At 39.0% G+C, this 22,050-nt stretch overlaps 1 pseudogene; it reads right to left on the reverse strand.

The window, feature by feature from the left end:
* Window positions 1-423: 423 nt before the first annotated feature.
* On the reverse strand, window positions 424-1,423 carry LOC118579916 (annotated as a pseudogene).
* Between the last annotated feature and the right edge of the window lie 20,627 nt (window positions 1,424-22,050).

The following is a 22,050-nucleotide window of genomic DNA, read 5'->3' on the forward strand; positions in this document are numbered from 1 at the left end:
CTAATTTGGTTAAATTCAATATCATTCATGATTAAAACAAAGCAGAACAGCTCTTAAAAGTTAGGTATGGAAGAACTTCCTTAACACAATAAAGTCTGCAAATGGCAAATACATAGCAAGCATTTGTGGTAGATAGATAGATAGATAGATAGATAGATAGGTAGGTAGGTAGGTAGGTAGGTAGGTAGGTAGGTAGGTAGGTAGGCAGGCAGACAGACAGACAGACAGATAGATAGATAGACAGATAGACAGATAGATAGATAAAAGTAAAGATTTTCAAGCTCCTCCTGTTGTTCTGGGGGTCTGGGATGGGAACTGTGAGGGAGATGCTCAGTATCGGGGGCTCAGATGGGACAGGAACTGCTCAGCAGCTAAGGGTCTCTCTTGCTGTTCTTGCTGGTGCGGGTGGTCCAGGCGGACTTGTTACTCTTTGGAGGCCATGTAGGCCATGAAGTCCACCACCCTGTTGCTGTAGCCAAATTCATCGTCGTACCAGGAAATGAGCTTCACAAAATTGTCACTGAGAGCAATGCCAGCCCCAGCATTGAAGGTGGAAGAGTGGAGGTCTCTGTTAAAGTCGCAGGGGACAACCTGGTCCTCAGTGTAGCCCAGGATGCCCTTTAGTGGGCCCTCCGACGCCTGCTTCACCACCTTCTTGATGTCATCATACTTGGCATGTTTCTGCAGACGGCATGTCAGACCCACAACAGACACATTGGGGGTAGGAACACGGAAGGCCATGCCGGTGAGCTTCCTGTTCAGCTCTGGGATGATCTTGCCCACAGCCTTGGCAGCACTGGTGGATGCAGGGATGATGTTCTGGGCAGCCCCATGGCCATATCTCCACAGCTTCCCAGAGGGGCCATCCAGCGTCTTCTGGGTGACAGTGATGGCATGGTTGTGGTCATGAGTCCTTTCACAATGCCAAAGTTGTCATGGATGACCTTGGCCAGGGGGACTAAGCATTAGTGGTGCAGGAAGCATTGCTGACAATCTTAAGTGAATTGTTGTACTTCTCATGGTTCACACCCATCACAAACTTGGGGGCATCAGCAGAAGGGGCAGAGATGATGACCCTTTTGGCCCCACCCTTCAAGTGGGCCCTAGCCTTCTCCACGGTGGTGAAGACATCAGTGGACTCCACAACATACTTGGCACCAGCCTCACCCTACTGGATGTTGGTGGGATCTTACTCCTGGAAGATGGTGATGGCCTTCCCATTGATGACAAGCTTCCTGTTCTCAGCCTCGACTGTACCGTTGAACTTGCCATGGGTAGAGTCATACTGGAACCTGTAGACCATGTAGTTGAGGTCAATGAAGGAATCATTGATGACAAAAATTTCAACTTTGCCAGCCGTGAAGGCAGACCTAGTAACCAGGTATCCAATAGGAACAAATCCGTTCACTCCAACCTTCACCATCATGTCTCAGGAAGAAGGCTGGCACTGCAGGAAAAGATGCAGCTGTCTCTGGAACAGGGAGGAGCAGAGCAAGGACGTCCATTCTTGCCACTTTTACAGACTAGACTACTGAGAATGTTAGCGAAGCAACTGGGTAGGGAAAATAAATAAAAGTCATCCACATTATAAAGAATGTGTTTAATTGTACGTTTCCACCAGGCGCTCTAGAACTTATAAATGTTTTGACAGAATGGTTTTTCCCATAAAGTTGTGTGATAAAAATTAACACACAAAATTCAGTGGTTTTGTAGTATACTAACAAATAGAAGAAAATTTAAAGATTATGATAGCTACAAGAAAAATTAAGTAGGAATATGTTTAACCAATTAAGTTAAAGATCCATGCACGGAAACTTCATAAAACATTGATGAAAGAAATTAGAGACACTTAAAAATGGAAGAGTATAACATGTTTCAGGGTTGGAAGAATTAATATTGTCAAAATGCCCACACTAACAAAAGCAAATTACTGACTCAATGCTATGTTTATGAATATTCCAATGACAATTTACACTGAAAGAAAAAATATTTAAAATATTTTAAAACAAAGGAGGCACAGAATAGCTAAAGTAATCTTGAGTAAATAGAACAAAATGGAAGATACATTATCTGATTTCCAAATCCAAAGCAAAACTCTTACAATCAAAATAGCATGGACTTGCCCTTATTCCCTAAAAATAGACAAATAGAGCAAAGAAGCAAATGGAAACTTAGAAATAAATCTACTTCCATATAGTCAGTTGACTTCTACAAAGGTGGGAAAAAAAACCTACAGCAGGGAAAGGACAGTCTCTTCAATAAATGATGTGGAAAAAATAGTAAAACCTGTGAATCTATATGTGGAAGATTAAACCCTGCCTGATGCCATAAGCATAAAGGAATTCCAGGAAAATTACGAATTAAACATGAAATCTGAACCTATAAATTGCTATAGGAATTTGGCATGGTAATGATTTTCACCTGACTCCAAAGGCACATACAACAAAAGAAAACACAGGCAAAGTGAGATTGTATCAAACTAAAACCCTATTATACAACAGAATGAGGACATACCAACCTGAAATGGGAGCAAGTGTTTGCAAGCCACACATCACATAAGAGGTTAATATGCAAAATAGAAAGGGGACCCCAAGAGCTCAATGGCAAAAACATGTACAATCCAAATGAAAAATGGACAAAGGAATTGAATTCCTGTAAACACACAGCAATGACTATAGCTGGAGTTTTTCTCTCCATCCCCCACCAAGCCCCAGCAGTCCCTTAGCCCACTTACATAATAAACATACAGATGCTTATATTATCTAAACTGCTCAGCCATTAGCTCAGGCCTGCCATCATCTAGCTCTTACTCTTATACTCAGCCCATTTCTGTTAATCTGTATGTTGCCACATGTTCTGTGGCTTTACCTGCTGCCTTTACATGATGCTCCCTGGACAGCAGGCTGGGGTCTCCTCCTCTCCGCCTTCCTGTTCTCTCAATTCTCCTCTCTGCTAGTCCCGCCCAGACTTCCTGCCTCGCCCATGGCCAATCAGTGTTTTATTTATCAATCAATCATCCACAGCAAATGACCAATAGGCATATGGAAAAAAACGAGTTCAATGTCTCTATTATTAAAGAATTACAAGAAAAACCTACAGAGATATCATCTCCAATCTGTTAGAATGTCTATTAGCAAAAAAGAGAAAGGAAAACCAGTGTGGAGGAAACCAAACCCTTGTTCATGGTTGGCAGGAATGTAAACTAGTACAATAGTTATAGAAATCAATATGGATCATTCTCAAAAAATTAACAGCAGAGTTTTCAAATTATCTGGAAATCTCACTTTAAAATAGAAATCTAAAGTAAATGAAATCAATATGTCAAATGTATACCTTTCACACTTAGGCTTGTCAGCATTTTTCATAACAGCTAATATATATAATTAATCTAAGCCTCCACTGGTGAATGCATGAAAAAAGAAAACTTGTGAAGCACACACACAACAACTCAGAGGGGATGAGTGTGATATGAGATCTAATGTTTAGCATAGTAAATTATAATTAATTATATATACACATACATGTATATGTATATATATATATATATACATATACATGTATGTGTATATATATACCCAGGTGGTGGTGGCTCACACCTTTAATACCAGCACTCAGGAGATAAAGTCAGGCAGATCTCTGTGAGTTCCAGGCAAGCCCAGTACACAAAACAAATTCCAGAACACCTAGAGCTGTTATAAAGAGAAACCCTGTCTTGAAAAACAAAAATACAAAAGAAAACAAAAAAATGCTTATATATTTTCAAATTGCTTAGAGAATTCATTTAGACTATAAATATTTTCATCATAAAACAGTAGTTCATTAGATTGAGAACATGTTAAATTAGTTTGACTTAATCATTTTTACAAAGTATATTAATCAAAATTGCATGCTGAAACTATAAAGAATTATATTTCTCAATATTTCTCAATTAAAAATATTTCAACAAAAGGAAAATTGAGGTTTTGCCTTATATTTACTTGAACTTTTCAGATAACCTTATTCAGATGAAGTGGAGGGATATTTACCTTGACATTACAATACTCATCTTGAGTTGTAACCACCACAACTAATCCTAAGTACTGCTAGCCTGATTTCCCCAAATAGTTTCCCAGAATATCATAGATGAATTTAACTATCCATCTAGTAAGTGAAGTTTAGGATTAGCCTCTGACAGCATCAACATCAGGAACAGACCTGATATCTAGCATTTTAGGTTGAGCACAATCAGGTACATCTTGACTTAGGTGGAAGTCATTTGTAATGTTACCACCATGTAGCTTTCTCTTTGCTAATCTAAGAGTTTGTTCAATTTGTCTGTATTCTGTGGCTCCAGTCAATATGGTTCTTGCTTTTCTAAATGAAGAAATAATGTAGAATCTCTGGGAAACAAAGTCTTTATTCCCTGAAAAGAAATGATTTTTAGTAACTTCTTAGACTACTTACTTACAGTAAAGGAAGTGTAGTAAAGCTATTCATATGTCTCCTGTTAAAATTTGACTATAGTTTAAATGGGGAACATCTGTATAAACAGTTATGATGGGTCAGTTATAACAAGTTATTTGGCCTCAGTCCTCTGATTTTTTTTTTCTTTCTTATTGTGGTTGTGGAGCAAGTGTATGAAGCAACAAGAAGATATGTCAGCATCCTTCAGATGAGACTTTATAATTCACATCACAAAAAAAACATTGTTTTCTTTTGTGCAAAGCCACCTCTAGTTCAGATTAGCTGAACACATTCATCACAGTTTGGAGAGTTTATCGATCTTGCAGAAGTGCAGAGAGAATGGAGAAAGCAGGACCAAGAACAAAGATGCTATCTTCTGATCGATATTCGTTAGGTCACACAACTGAAAAACCTGAGATTCTGCTCTCACACCCATGTCCAGCAGCTAGCAGGGACCAGCAACAGTCTCCACAATGCCTAGGCTAAAGACCACAAGGGGCATGGATTCCTCTTTGGAAGACCAGCATCCCATTTCAATAGTATGTTTTAATTGAGTAGTGCAGCTACAGTGTGTACCATCTAGCTGAATTTGTAGTCTTAGCTTCCTAGAATTGATTTCTTCCCAAAGGAAGTATTTATAATTTTCTTAAGTGATAGATTTAACCTATTAACATCAGTGGTTAAAATCTTGATAGTTAAAAATTAAAAGTTAATGGCTTTCTAACAAGCCAATTCCCAGCATATGCATAATTTGTTTTCCCCCCATGGTTAGTGCCAGGTTGAATAGATGAAATGAAAATGCAAATATCTCCTTTAGATTTCATTTCCCAGATAATTTCAAGGACCAGAGCAGAAAAATTCACACTATTGCTGAAACAAGAGAGCTTCCATTTACATTGAAATATGCTACCATCTTCTAATTGTGAGGGTCAAGTGTACTGTGTTAAAATTCCATTACATATTAACTATGTGAGCCTGAGCAAGTTACTCAATTTCTTTGTCTGTAAATAACAGATAACGATAGTTGAGACTACTGAGCTATCAAATGTATAATATTTAGCACTTATTTGATAACAAAATATTCCTTCCATTTTATCATTAATGAATGTGGCTTTATTATTGTTAGGCATTGTCTTGACTTATCCTCCTATTTAATAATTATGTGTATATGGTTTGTGACTGTGTATGTCTGTGTGTGTGTGCATCTGTGTCTTTGTATGTCTGATGCTAGGTATTAAATCTGTGGTTTTGCATATGCTAGTCAACGATTCTAAAAATTGAGTGATAGCTATCACAGCCCTGTGCATGCATACTTAATTTATAGGACCAGACCTGAACACCAAAGCTTAAGCAAAGGCATACTTTTTTTTTCTAAGTTGTTTTCTGTAACCTCTGGGTATCAAAGATGACTCTAATTTATCTGACAATCCCATGAAATGAAGGGGAAATTAACTTACATCTTCAACTATCAAATCTTTTAAAGATCCTATATGAGCAAGTTATTCACTGTAATCTTTTGATTTTTTAAAAGAATTGTAATTAGTTAAAGTATGGCTATTTTGGTGAGACATTTCTTTATATTTTTGTAAGAAAAGAGTATATAATGCAGTTCTGTTGTAGTGATTGAAATAAAATGTATAAAATACAGATCTCGCCACCCCTGGGCACCAGCCATGCCAGGAGGATCTGCCCAACTTGGCCCCAGGTTCCTGCCAATCAGCGGACCCTGCGGGAAAGCTCCCCTTTTCCAAGACTGCAGGCAGACCCTGCAGTCTCCATACCTTGCCACCAGACCCATTTGCCCGAAACCCCAGCCACTTCCTGAGACTCAGAGACCAGCCCCCAGCTCCCATCTGCCCCGGAACTACCATCTGGACCAGAGAGACCCTCTGGTGGACACTACAACCTCATCGCCTTGCTCCCATACCCATCTGCTGGAGACCCCAGCCACTTCCCAAGACTTAGAGACCAGCGTCCAGCATTCCATCCTGCCCCGGACTCCCATCTGGATAAGAAGAGCTCCCATCTGGACAAAATAAGGAGACCCCAGGGACTTCCTGAGGCTCAGAGTCCAGCACCCCAGCTCCTATCCAGCCAGCACTTTCATCTGGACCAGAGCTCCCATCCATCCCAGAGCTTCCATCTGGAGCAGAGAGAGGATCCCTAAATCTGTCAGCTGTGTCTGGACCAAGTACACTGATAAGACCAAGAACAAACACACAAGGAGATGGGCAGACTTCAAGGAAGAAGTACATACAACAAAAGAAAGAACAATACAGCATCACAAGAACCTAGCCCTTCTCCAAAAGCTAGACCTGAACATCACAGAATGGAAGAAACAGAAGAAACAACCTTACAAGTAACATCATGAATAGGCTAGAGCCTTATATAGAAGAAATCAAAAATAAAGTAGAGGAACAGACAAACAAAAAAGGGGAAGAACGCTATAAAAAAAAATAGAGAAAAGGACAATTAAAGCAGAAGGAAACAATAAGTCCCTGAAAGAAAATCAGGAAAAAGCAATGAAACAGACAAGGGAAACAGTCCAAGACCTGAAGAGGGAAACAGAAAAAATGAAGAAGACACTAGCAGAAGGAATGCTGGAAATAGAAAATCTGAGTAAACAAACAGGAACTTCAGAGGCAAGTATAACCAACAGAATGAAAGAGATGGAAGAGAGGATCTCTGGTGTTGAAGTTACAGTAGAAGAAATAGATTCACCACTCAAAGAAAACACTAAAACCAACAAAGTCATGACCCAAAATGTCCAAGAAATTTGGGACACCATGAAAAGACCAAACCCATGAATAATAGGGATAGAGGAAGGAGAAGAATACCAACTCAAAGGCACAGAAAATATATTTAACAAGATCATAGAAGAAACCTTTCCCAACTTAAAGAAGGAAATGCCTATGAAGATACAAGAAGCCTATAGACCAAACAGACTAGACCCCCCCAAAAAAAGTCCCCTTGCCACATAGTAATTAAACAACTAAACATACAGAATAAAGAAAGAATATTAAGGGCAGCAAAGGAAAAACGCCAAGTGACTTAAAAGGCAAACCCATCAGAATAACACCCGATTTCTCGATGGAGACTTTGAAAGCCAGAAGGACCTGGACAGATATAATGCAGACACTAACAGATCATGGATGCCAGCCTAGACTAATAAACCCAACAAAACTTTCAATCATCATAGATGGAGTGAACAGGACCTTCCAAGACAAAACCAGATTTAAAAAATACTTATCCACAAACCCAGCCCTACAGAAAGCATTAGAAGGAAAATTCCAACCTAAGGAATGCAGACACACAAATGAAAACACAGGCAATAGATAACACCAGAGCAGTAAACCCCAAAGAAGAGAAGTACACACACACTACCACCAAAAAATAAAAGTAACAAGAGGAACGAACAATCACTGGTCATTAATACCCCTTAATATCAATGGAATTAATTCAGCTATAAAAAGACACAGACTAACAGAATGGATAGGAAAACAGGACCCATCTTTCTGCTGCATACAAGAAACACACCTCAAATTCAAAGACAGACACCTCCTAAGAATAAAAGGCTGGGAAAAGACTTTCCAATCAAATGGTCTTAAGAAACAAGCTGGTGTAGCCATCCTAATATTCAGCAAAATACACTTCAAACTAAAATCAATCAAAAGAGATGATGAAGGACATTACATACTCATCCCAGGAAAGATCCACCAAGATGAAGTCTCAATTCTGAACATTTATGCCCCAAACACAAGGCCACCCACATATGTAAAAGAAACATTACTAAAGCTTAAATCACATATAAAACCCCACACATTAATAGTGGATGACTTCAACACCCCACTTTCACCTCTAGACAGATCACCAAATTGAAACTTAACAGAGAAATAATGGTCTTAACTGATGTTACGGCTCAAATGGACTTAATTGATATCTACAGAACATTCCACCCAAACAAAAAAGAATATACCTTCTTCTCAGCACCCCATGGAACCTTCTCTAAAATCAACCACATACTTGGCCACAAAGCAAATCTCAACAGATACAAAACAATTGGAATAACCTCCTGTGTTCTATCAGACCACCATGGTTTAAAGTTAGATTTCAACAAAAAAAAAAAAAAAAAAAAAAAAAAACAACTACAGAAATGCTACAATCTCATGGAAACTGAATAATGCTCAACTGAATCACCAATGGGTTAAGGAAGAAATAAAGAAAGAAATTAAAGACTTCCTAGAGATCAATGAAAATGAATATTCCACATACCCAAACTTATGGGATACTATGAAAGCAGTGCTAAGAGGGAAATTCAGAGCACTGAATGCCCACATAAAGAAGCTGGAGATATCTTACACTAGTGACTTAACAGCACACCTGAAAGCTCTACAACAAGAAGAAGCAAAGTCTCCCAGGAGGAACAGATGCCAGGAAATTATCAAATTGAGAGCTGAAATCAATAAAATAGAAACAAAGAGAACAATACAAAAAATTAATGAAAAAGAGAGTTGGTTCTTTGACAAAATCAACAAGATAGCCAAGCCCTTATTCAAACTAACCAAAAGACAGAGAGAGAGCATCCAAATAAACAAAATAGTAATGAAAGGGGGGACATAACAACAGATAATGAGAAAATCCAGAGAATCATCAGGTCATACTTCAAAAGCCTCTACTCTACAAAACTGGATAATCTAAAATAAATGGATAATTTTCTGGATAGGTACCACACACCTAAGTTAAATCAAGAACAGATAAACCATTTAAATAGTCCAATAACCCCTAAGGAAACAGAATCAGTCATTAAAAGTCTCCCAACCAAAATAAGCCCTGGACCTGATGGTTTCAGTGCAGAATTCTACCAGATCTTCAAAGAAGACTTCATACCAATACTCTTTAAATTGTTCCACACAATAGAAGCAGAAGGAATATTACCAAACTCCCTCTATGAGGCTACAATTACCCTGAATCCTAAACCAAACAAAGATGCAACAAAGAAAGAGAACTACAGACCGATCTCCCTCATGAACACTGATGCAAAAGTACTCAATAAAATACTGGCAAACAGACTCCAAGAACACATCAAAACAATTATCCACCATGATCAAGTAAGCTTCATCCCAGGGATGCAAGGGTGGTTCAACATACAAAAGTCCGTCAATGTAATACACCATATAAACAAACTCAAAGAAAAAAACCACATGATCATCTCACTCGATGCAGAAAAGGCATTTGACAAAATCCAACACCCCTTCATGATAAAGGTCTTGGAGCAATCAGGAATACAGAGAACATACCTAAACATAATAAAGGCAATCTACAGCAAGCCAACAGCCAACATCAAATTAAATGGAGAGAAACTCAAAGCAATACCACTAAAATCAGAAACAAGGCAAGGCTGTCCCCTTTCCCCTTACTTATTCAATATAGTACTTGAAGTTCTAGCCAGAGCTATAAGAGAACATAAAGAGATTAAGGGGATACAAACTGGAAAGGAAGAAGTCAAGCTTTCCCTATTTGCAGATGACATGATAGTATACATGAGTGACCCCAAAAACTCAACCAAGGAACTGATACAGCTTATAAAAACCTTCAGCAACATAGCAGGATAAAAGATCAACTCAAAAAAATCAGTAGCCCTCCTATATACAACAGACAAACAGGCTGAGAAGGAAATCAGAGATACATCACCCTTTACAATAGCCACAAATGATATAAAATACCTTGGGGTTACATTTAATAAGCATGTGAAGGACTTTAAGTCCCTGAAAAAAGAAATTGAAGAAGATGTCAGAAAATAGAAAGATCTCCCATGCTCATGGATAGGCAGGATTAACATAGTAAAAATGGTGATCTTACCAAAAGCAATCTACAGATTCAACACAATCCCCATCAAATTACCAACACAATTTTTCACAGATCTGGAAAGAATAATACTCAACTTCATATGGAAAAACCAAAAACCCAGGAGAGCCAAAAGAATCCTGTACAATAAAACAACCTCTGGAGGCATCACAATCCCCAAGCTATAATATAGAACTACCTTAATAAAAACAGCTTGCTACTGGCATAAAAACCAACATGTGGACCAATGGAATCGAATTGAAGACCCTGACATTAACCCGCACACCTGTGAACATATAATTTTTGACAATGAAGCCAAAAATGCACAATGGAAAAAAGAAAGCATCTTCAACAAATGGTGCTGGCATAACTGGATGTCAATGTGTAGAAGGCTGCAAATAGATCCATATCTGTCACCATGCACAAAACTTAAGTTCAAGAGGATCAATGACCTCAACATAAACCCAGCTACTCTGAACCTGATAGTAGAGAAAGTAGGAAGTACTCTTGAATGCATTGGCACCAGAGATCACTTTCTAAATGTAACACCAGTAGCGCAGACACTGAGAGAAACAATCAATCAATGGGACCTACTGAAACTGAGAAGCTTTTGTAGAGCAAAGGACATGGTCAACAAGACAAAGCAACAGCCTACAGAATGGGAATAGGTCTTCATCAACCCCACATCTGACAGAGGGCTGATATGCAGAATATATAAAGAACTCCAGAAATTAGACATTAAAATGCCCAACACTCCAATTAAGAAATGGGCTACAGAACTAAATAGATAATTCTCAACAGAGGAAGTTCAAATGGCTGAAAGACATTTAAGGAATTGCTCAACATCCCTAATTATCTGGGAAATGCAAATCAAAACGACTCTGAGATACCACCTTACCCCTGTCAGAATGACTAAGATCTAAAACACAGAGGACAGCTTATGCTGGAGAGGATGTGGAGTAAGGGGAACTCTCCTCCACTGCTGGTGGGAATGCAAGCTTGTACAGCCACTTTGGAAATCAACATGGCACTTCCTTAGAAAATTAGGAATCCGTCTCCCCCAAGACCCAGCTGTAGCACTCTTGGGTATATATCAAAGGCATGCTCAATCATACCACAAGGGCATTTGCTCAACTATGTTCATATCAGCTTTGTTTGTAATAGCCAGAACCTGGAAACAACCTAGATGTCCTTCAACTGAAAAATGGATAAAGAAAATATGGTACATATACACAATGGAGTACTACTCAGCAGAGAAAAACAATGACATCATGAGGTTTGCAGGCAAATGGATGGATCTAGAAGACTCAGAAGGACAAACATGGTATGTACTCACTCATAGGAGGATACTAGATGCAAAACAAAGATGACTAGACTCCTACACATCTCCAGGGAGGCTACCTAGAAAACGGGACCCTAGGAAAGACAAAGGGATCACCCAATGACAGAGAAATGGATGAAATCTACATGAACAACTTGGATGACAGTGGGAGTAATGAAGGGCAAGGTTTGAGGGAAAGAAAGCTTAGGGGAACAGGAGATCCCATCTGGATCTAGAACAGAAAGGGAGAACAAGGAATACCAGAGCATGATAAATGAAGACCACATGAGGACAGGAATATACAGAGTGCTGGAGAGGTCCCCAGAAATCCACAATACATCCTCTTTAGACTGTTGGCAATGGTCAAGAGAAAGCCTGATCTGACCTAGTCTGGTTATCAGATGCCCAACACCCTAACAGTCATGCTGGAACTCTCATCCAATAACTGATGGAAGTGGATGCAGAGATCCTCAGCCAGGCCCCAGGTGGAGCTCCAGGACGCCAATTGCCAAGAAAGAGAAGGGACTGTAAGAGCTTGAATTTTTGAGACCAAGATTGGAGAGGCACAGAGACAAATAGCCAAACAAATGGAAGCACATGAATTATGAACCAAAGGCTGTGGAGCCCCCAGCTGGATCAGACCCTCTGGATAAGTGAGACAATTGAATAGCTTGAACTGTTTGGGAAGCATCCAGACTGTGGGACTGGGAGCTGTCCTTAGTGCATGAGCTGGCTATTTGGAACCTTACACAGGGACACTTTGCTCAGCCTGGAAGGAGGGGACTGGAGCTGCCTATACTGAATCAATCAGGTTTAAATGAATCCCCAGGGGAGTCTTGGCCCTGGAGGAGATGGAAATGGAGGGGAGGGGATAGGGGGAAGGTGGGGACGGGGGCGGGAGGGGGGAGGACAGGGGAACCCATGGCTGACGTGTAAAATTAAATCACAAATATAATAAAAAAAAATACAGATCTCACAAGTAAGACGGTCTTCAAGAGTGATGCATTTACATGGATCTTCAGTGTTTAACCTATGATCCGTAACTCTGCTGTTGTGTGGAAGGCACTAAGGCTTCGTGATTAGTCTCCAGGAAACCAGAGCTGCAGTTGTGTTTCCTGTGCAGCTTGTCTGTGCCAAAAGCTGGAACATCTGCAGAGAAATTAGTTTCAACATAAACAGATTTCTCAAGGTCTACATCAACCATGTGATAGAAAAGTGAAAGTGTACAAATATACAAGATCTCACAAGAAAAGCTAATATGCATATATACATGTATTCAAAGTTAATTCTAAACCATTTAAAAGGCACAAAGTACAGGCTTTGTTTGCACGTTTGACACTTAAAGTTGAGCTAGGGTGGACCTTGGCCTACACTTACCAGGACTATGCCTTTCTCTACCGAGGGATAAACATCAGGAATGATGTTGAAACCATGAACTCCTGACGGCAGGTCAAATTCAAAGGATCTGCTGGATCAAGAGGAAAATTCATTGTGTTGTCCTTTAAGTCACTGCACAAATTTAAAATCTGAGTTTTTTTTTTTTCCTTCTGCAAATACAGGAATTGAAAACAATAAACCACATTTAAAACAGTAGAATTATTTGCATGAAATCATTATATTGAAAGCATTTTTTACATGCCATAAAAATCAAATCAATATTCTCACTTCATTTTCAACCTTTATTTAAAAGACTGGTAGGAAATTTAATAGACTTTTCTACGTTATATGCCTAATTCAACATAGTATTTCTATTTTATTCTTTTCTTTTTTAAATGATTTAATTATTTTTCTTTTATGCGCATTGGTGGTTTGCCTGAAAGTATGCCTGGGTGAGGGTGTTAGATCCCCTGAAATTGGAGTTACAGACAGTTGTGATCTGCCATGTGGGTGCTGGGAATTGAACCTGGGTCCTTTGGAAGAGCAGTCAGCACTCTTACCACTGAGCCATATCTCCACCCTATTTTATTATTTTCTAACTATGGTATATTGGATTGGGAGTATAACTCTGCTTTCAATTCCTAGTACACACACACACACACACACACACACACACACACACACTAACTCTACAAATTAATGAGATTCAGTGTGGTATATGAATATATACCTACAGCAATCAGTGAGTAAAACATTTCCCCCTGGTTTGGATTTGGAGCCTTCAAGCTCTTCTCCAGACCTTCATAAAATATACAATAGGTTATTACAAATAGCCTCCCCACTGTGCTACCAAATATCAGAACTTGTCCCTTCTCTACAATTGTGCCTAGAAATATTTACCCTCCCTTAACTTACCCCTACCTCACATCTACTAGTCACTACCCAATGTTCTTGTTGGCTTTTATTTTTAGTTTCCACATATGAGAGAAAAAGTATGGTCGATGACTGTCTGTGTGTGGCTTATTACAATCATGGCCCATTTTGCTACAAATGACAAGATTTTTTAAGGATGAATAATGAACTATTGTATATCTCTACACACATGTTTTTATTCATCAATTGAAAGGAATCTAGTTAGATTTCAGATATTAGTTATTGGGACTAGTGATACAATAAATGCAAGAGACTAGTTTTCTTTGTTATGCTGGCTCATTTTCCCCCTGGATCTTTGTAAGTGTGCTAACTATATCAAATTAGGCAGAGCTATTTTTAATTCTTTGAGGAACCTCCAACCTGTTTGCCATGCCTGCACTAATTTATATTTTATCCCAACCTCCTCACTAGCATTTGCTTTTTTTGTTTTGTTAATAATAGCCATTCTAACTAGGAAGAGAGTCTATCTCCTCAAAGTTTTAATTGGTATTTCTTTGGTAGCTAGAGACAATAGGCTCTCCCTCATCCCATATTTGTTGGCTTTTTGTAGTTCTTTGGAGATATATCTATTCAGTGTTCAGGACAATACTCTGTTTTTAAGTTGGATTATTTGGATTGTTGTTGTTGTTGTTAGGATTTTTTATTCTTCCCAACCTATTGTTTTTTTAATGACTGTTTTTCTTTCACAAAAATCTTGTTACCTATGCCAAATAAATTAGGACTTAAGTGAACAAACTGTTTTTCATAAAGGAATAGGTGTTATAATGTAGTAAAGGCCTATATCACAATCAGAATCAAAATGGGCTGCCTTTATTAAAAAGCAGTAAGTCAATCTTCATGTGAACAAGTTACCCTGCCTCACTCTAGTGGATAATTGTAGAAGACAAAAGTTTATTGCTCAGAAAAATAGCACTAGCAACAGAGTATTTATACTTGAACTCAGAGCCCCAGTTCCCAAAGGGTTATTATGAAGAGTAGCTGAGTGTGTGTTCCCATGCCCAGGTTTGGTGACTACCTGAGTGTGTGTTCCCATCCCCAGGTCTGGTGACTACTCAGTCTCTATTTTCCAGGGCTATTGACACTCCTACTTCTCAGAGGGCGACAGCATCTTCCAAATCTCCTCTCTTTCAAACATCCTTGCAAAGATAACTATGAACAAAAGACAGTCTGTGCCTTGCATGCAAGATATGCAGGTCTGCAGGAGCTCCACAGAGGGCTCTGGGCCTACACCATCACCCAGAGATTTCTGGAAGAGTTTGGAGGGAGAGTGCAAGTCCGTCCTGGTGACTTGCCAGGGTGGGAGAAGAGAATCTCTTCACCCTCAACAGTTGATAAAAGAATTGAATTTGCAAGCATTTCCTGTCACTTACAGCCTGTTAAGAAAATTCCACTTCCATGTCCTTCCTTTTTTCTATTCCAGTCTCCCAGTTTCCTAGAACACCTCATAGTTAAGGTCTTGGCATCCTGATTCCTGAGTTGAAAATCAATTGTCTCCAAACAATTTATATAGTAGCAATCAGATTCCCAGGCTATTCCTCTCACTGCCTCCAAACTCAGTCTCCCCAAAGGCCCTCTTACTCCATAATGCATTTGATTTATAGAACATCCAGTTTCAACTGCATTGTGAATTAAATAACTTCAGCAGGCTAGACGGAGACCATACCACCATTTATGAAGTCTCTGGGGTGAGGAAAATGTGTTTTTATTAATGAATGCATTTAACAAATGTCTTTCTGGACCATGCCTCTTATTAGATTACATTTTTTTAATTTAATAATCCAGTTTCTAGAATGTTATTGGAGTAAGTTTACTTTTGCAACTGTCTGTGAAACATGGCATTATTTTCTATGGCTGCAAAAGTGGTATCCCCAGCCAAAAGCCTGGGGGAAAAAATGAGCTTGATTTCTAGTAGAGGATTAACATTAAGAGTGGATGTGCCAACATGCTCTGTCAGCTTATCATATATCGTCTCCCAAGAGAAGTGTGATGTCCAAGAAACAGATAGTAAAAGTAAAGATATTAATGACATTTCACAAAACTCTTGCAAAAATAGGAGTATGTGATATGCCAGGAAGCCCAGGGAACAATCTCTCTCCTGTTGAGAGAATCTTAGCGGTCTTCATGATGTTACTTATAAGGTTGTTTTCTTCTTCTTCTTCCATTCTGTGATGTTCAGTTCTAGCTGTTGGAGAAGGGCTAGGTTCTGGTGATGCTGTATTGCTCTTTATTTTGTTGTATGTACTTCTGCCTTGATGTCTGCACATCTCCTCTTGTGTTCGTTCTTGGTCTTATCAGTGTACTTGGTCCAGAGAGAGTTCACAGATTTAGGGAGCCTCTCTCTGGCCCAGATGGAAGCTCTGGGCCAGATGGGAATGCTGGTCCAGATGAGAGTGCTGGCCAGATAGGAACTGGGGGGCTGGACTCTGATTCTCGGGAAGTCCATGGGGTCTCCTTATTTTGTCCAGATGGGAGCTCCTCTTGTCCAGATAGCAGTTCCTCTGGTCTCTGGTCCAGATGGGAGTTCCAGTGCAGGATGGAAGCTTGGGGCTGGTCTCTGAGTCTCAGGAAGTGGCTGTGGTCTCCAGCAGATGGGTGTGGGGGCATGGTGTGGAGACTGCAGTGTCTGCCTGCAGTCTTGGAAAAGGGGAGCCTTCTTGCAGGGCCCACTGATTGGCAGGAAACTGGGGCCAAGTTGGTCAGGTCCTCCAGGAGTGGCCTGTGTCCAGTGGTGGGACCCAGGGGCAGTTGCCTCTCTGGCTATAACCCCAGGCACTCACCTCTCGCACTCTCACACTCTTGCCTTTAATCCTAGCATTCCAGAGGCAGAAATCTCTCTGGATCTCTGTGAGTTCATGGCCACATTGGAGACAGCCAGGCATGGTGACACATGCTTTTAATCCCAAAAAGTGAGCCTTTAATCCCAGGAAGTGAGGGCAGAAAGCAGAAAGGTATACAAGGCATGAAGACTAGAAACTAGAAGCATTTGGCTGGTTAAATTGTTAAGCTTTTGAATAGCAGTTCAGTTGAGATCCATTTTGAATGAGGACACAGAAGCTTCCAGTCTGAGGAAACAGGATCAGCTGAGGAACTGGCAAGGTGAGGAAGCTGTGGCTTGTTCTGCTTCTCTGATCTTCCAGCATTCACCCCAACATCTGGCTTCAGGTTTGATTTTATTAATATGACCATCTAGAATTCATGCTACTGAAAATCTATTCATCTATCTAGGTAACGAATTTCTCAAACAGGCTTTGGTTCTGACCTAAGGTAATTGGACTTATTAGTGGAGTTTTTAATTTGTAGCAGTATTTTGAAGTCAATTTGGCATTCTGTACTCAACGAACCATTGGAAATGAATGACTCAGCTGATATTTAACCACCAATTAACAACAAAGAGGAGTTTTTCTAGTTTGGGTGGACTTTGCAGGTTAGACTGTAAAAATACGTGGAGGGTAACTGTAACTTTGAGTAAGGACTAGGTTTTTAGTGTGAATGGTGAAAATGCCAACTTACAAGGGTACTTGAAGGAAAACTTTGTTGGTTTATTTACTTTTTAAAGGATATACTTTTCTTTCCTGTGTATGCATGTTCTGCCTGCATGCATGTACAACATAGCAATATATGTAGACTTGGGTCCCACAGATCCAGAAGAGGGTGGAAGATGTTCTGGGGTTACAAAAGTTGTGAATTACTATTTGGATGCTGAGAACTAAATCCAGGTATTCCACAAGAGCAGTGCTTGCTCTTAACTACTTAGCATCTCTACAGCCTTTCTGTTTATTTTTATATTGAAGAATGAAAACTTAAATATCAGTCTAAATTATCAGAGGAAGCTTAATTTATGTCCTAATTTAAAAAAATCTAGGTTAGAGTTTGCATATGATTGTGCTAATTCTTGGGATTTAGGATGCAAAGAAAAATAACCAAAGCTATTGAAGGATTAACTTTACTAGCAAAATTATAAATGAGAACAATAGGGCATCCTGTAGCTGAAGTTTTTTTCTGGTCCTGCCCAGCTCCACAGATTATGCAGCTGCTTATAAAATAATCACTCTGAAGCTTATATCGATTAAAACTGCTCAGCCATTAGCTCAGGCTGACCACTGACTAGCTCTTGCATTTAAACTCAGCCCATTTCTGTTAATCTATATGTCACCATGTGTTTTGTAGCTTTATCCATGTGCTTTACATGCTGCTCCCTCAACAGGGGGCTGGCATCTCCTGACTCAGCCTTCCTATCCGCAGAATTCTCCTCTTTGCTTTTCCTGCTTATACTATACTTCCTGCCTGGCTACTGGCCAATCAGCACTTTATTTATTAACCAATCAGAGCAACACATTCACAGCATACAAAGCGATATCCACTGTACTTCCCCTTTTCTTTTTTTCAAAAAGTAAGGTTTTAACTTTAACATAGTAAAATTATGTATAACAAAACAATTATCAAGCAAGAATTATAGTTAAAATACCTATTTGTATTTGCCAAAATTAAAGAAGATATCCTATCTATCCTATATTTGTGAGTCTAAGGTTTCATATCTAACTTATCTTTTGTCATAACTAAGGAAATTATAACTATCTAGTCTTCAACTACATCAAAGACCTCGGAAGGATATAATATTACCTGAGGCCGGGCGGTGGTGGTGTACACCTTTAATCCCAGCAGTCGGGAGGCAGAGGCAGGTAGATCTCTGTGAGTTTGAGGCCAGCCTGGGCCATCAGTTCCAGGAAAGGCACAAAGCTACACAGAGAAACCCAGTGTCGAAAAACAAACAAAAATATTACCTGTGAAACTGGAGAAGGATGCAAGCAACTTTTGGGAGTCTTGCAAGAGTAGGCAGAGACAGCTGGCAGCCTGGACAGTCGTGAAGAGCATGGTGGTAAGCTAAGTCTAGTCATGGCTATTTGCTCTGATCTCTTTGGCTATTACCTCTTTATTTGGCTCTGCGTTTCTTATTTAATAAGACTGTTTAGAATTTTGTCTACAGTATCCATCACTTATCATTTGACTTTGGTAGCATGCAATTAGAGAGGGTTAATGTGGTAAAATAGTCAAGTGCCCCTTAAAAGTCTATTTTGAAGGATTTAATTTATTTCTGAATGGCTGTAGCTGTTATCCAGTTTCAGTTACATGAACTACACAAAAGACTATGCCTTTAAAAAGATTTATAACTTAATCATAGCATGTCAGAACTTCTTCTAAGAAAATGGCAAACACATTAAAATAATGTACAGGATAAAAGCCAGTGCCAAGTAAAAAAGGTTGTTTTTCAGGTTTGTAGTAGCCTTATGTCTACTAGGTTCCACTTGAACCTTTGTAAATATGGGAACTCCAATAACTGTTCTGATTTGTTTCTCTGCTGCTGTGATAAAAGACTGATCAAAACCAACTTAGGGAGGAAAGGCTTTCTTTTCTCATTTTTAAGCTATGGTCCATCACAAAGGGAAGACAAGGCAGGAACTCAAAGCAGAGACTTGGAGGCAGGAACTGAAGTAGAGACCAAAGACCTACTGTCTTGCTCTCCATCTCTTGCTCAGTTTGCTCACTTATACAGAACAACCTGCCCAAGGGTGGCACTTCCTACAGTGTGCTGGGCCCTTCCGCATCAGTCATTAATCAAGAAAATGCCCCAGGAGACTTGTCTATAGGCCAACCTGAGGAAGAAAATCCTCCCATTTGAGGTTAATTCTTCCAAGGTGACTATAGTTGGTATCAAACTGACAAAAACTAACTGGAACAATAGTAAAGACATGAGTAACAAACATGATGATTTCATTGCATATTCAGATAGGATAGAAGTCCTGTCTATCATATTGTCAATAAAAATATCCATATTGTTTGCATACTAGCCTCACCCCTGTAGTTCTGTCTTCTAAAACTAAGTTTCATGATCACTTTCTCAGGCCAAATGCTTCTAAAACAAAAAGATGCCTACCTAGGTAGAGCTTCTTGTTGTAATTCCTTGGCAAATATCTAGAGCTTGAAATATCTTCTCTATGTGAGACCAGGGAAATTTTAAATTGGCACAGTCTAAATCTATCCCATAAAATTACAAACATGTCCATTTGTTGCCCTGATATTATAAACAACAAAATTTCCACTTTATTTCTTATAGTTTCTTGTGTTGTTCTCATATGCAGAAGACCCAGGAGTAATTTTCATGAATAGAGCCTCCAGTGGCTCTTATAGTGGCTAGACATCTGATGTATAAGCCAAAGTCTTCAATTGCCTTCCTTCTGGACTCTTTGGTAGGTAAAGCCAGATCTGAACATTTTTGTTCATTATTCCTTGAGTAGATCCACAGGAGAGGTTTCTGTCTAACTTAGACGTTGAGTCTCCCAGCAAGACGGATTTTGCTAGTTTTTCCTTTCCCATAGCCATTTGAATCATAGTTTAACCTTCGTGTCATAATTCTCACAGTTGGTTCTTTTATAAGTTATAGGTGGAAACTCACGGGATGATGTTCACAGGGTATCATGAAGGTGGATTTTCAACCTCAGAATGACTGACAGTTTATGGGGATTGTCCTGTGCAATGTGCGATGCTAGTCATCAAGCTTCATCTCTATACACTACCCCCATAGCATACTTCTATGGCTACCCAAAAATGTCTTCAGATATAGTCCAGTAGCCCAGAGAGTTAAAATGGCCCTTAGTTGTGATCCGATCTTGGATCTAGATGAAAACTGAGAATTCCTGTTGTCTGAAATATATTCAGATTTCATTCCCTTATCACAATTTCCATTTTTCTATCTTTGTTCCAACCACAGTCACTTCTTACTTGTATTGTATGATAGATTCCTCACTAGACTTCTACCTGCCCACCTTCCACTTTTATCTTTTCAGTCTTTCCTAATCTACCATCCAGAGTTACACATTCAAAACATATAATTTATGTTACTCATCTACTTACAATCATCCTATGACTTCTTATTTCCTTTGAAATAAAATGGCCTATGAGGAAAGCATACTACAGTAGTATATCAGAACCTATGTTGTACATCTTTACCTCTGTCTTAAATGGTGATCAGTAAAGGATCCACAGACATGTGGACCAACAAATTGCCTCTGAGACAGCTCAGAACTTTCTGGGAGTTATTTTTAAAGTTGTTTTTTAGAGCCAATTTGGGCATGCAAATACATTGCACCAATTATCTGTTGCCAGTCTTCTCTTAAATAGTCTTCCTAGGCTTCCAGTGAGATAATCAAACTCGCTCATCAGATCATACAGACTTTCTTCTCTAGCTGTTGATTAGGTCCTATGCTGTAAGAATGAGGGTTTACTAAGAGTATATTTAAAACAAAGAACCAGGTTCTAGATGCAAATCCATGTATTCTAAAAACTGTTTTAAAACAGCAATAATATCAGTAAAAGTTGAAACTTCAGAGGGAGCTGTGCTGAGATAATTTTTATTTAGATTTGTGTAGTTTGAGGAGCTATTTCATACAAGTTTTTCTGAAATATTCAAGGTTATTTTCTAGAGTACTTCAGTAACTTGGCACTTTAAAATAACACAATTTCATAATTTAAAAATCACACTTTTGAAATATTAGAAACGGGTTTAAAAAGATTAAGTGATGGAGAAATCACTATTAGAACCAAGAAATTTCCTTCCCCAAGATCACCATGTAATAAAGTCCTATGAATATAGAAAGCATAAGGGACAGCTAGAGGTGGCAAAGATACAAAAACTTGTCACTTTGATAAACAAAAAATGTTAGCAATCTGTTAGACTACAGAAATGGCGGTGGCTCTTCTCACAACTCGAAAGATCATGCGTAGCTCTGCTAGTCTCCTCCTGTCTTTCCATATGGGAAAAATACAAGTAACTGGATAATTTTCAATCAGAAGAAAGCATAAATCCAAAAAGAATAAGTTGTTGGAAGACATATAAAGATGCTCAATATGTTCTAAATGGAATGCAGATATGAAAATACATAGTCAATTTCTTTTTTTAGCTATGTGTAATAGGATGAAATTAAGCAAAAAGCAAACTGGAAAGCAAAATATCCCAGAGAACATTTTGATGACAAATGGAAATATCTTATTGCATAGCAAGAGCCCTGGAACAGAACAGAATATGAAAGTAAACTAAGAATATCCAGAAAGCTTCTCAAGGGTACAGCATTTCAACA

This window comes from Onychomys torridus, chromosome 3, assembly GCF_903995425.1.
Source record: "Onychomys torridus chromosome 3, mOncTor1.1, whole genome shotgun sequence".
NCBI lineage: Eukaryota > Metazoa > Chordata > Mammalia > Rodentia > Cricetidae > Onychomys > Onychomys torridus.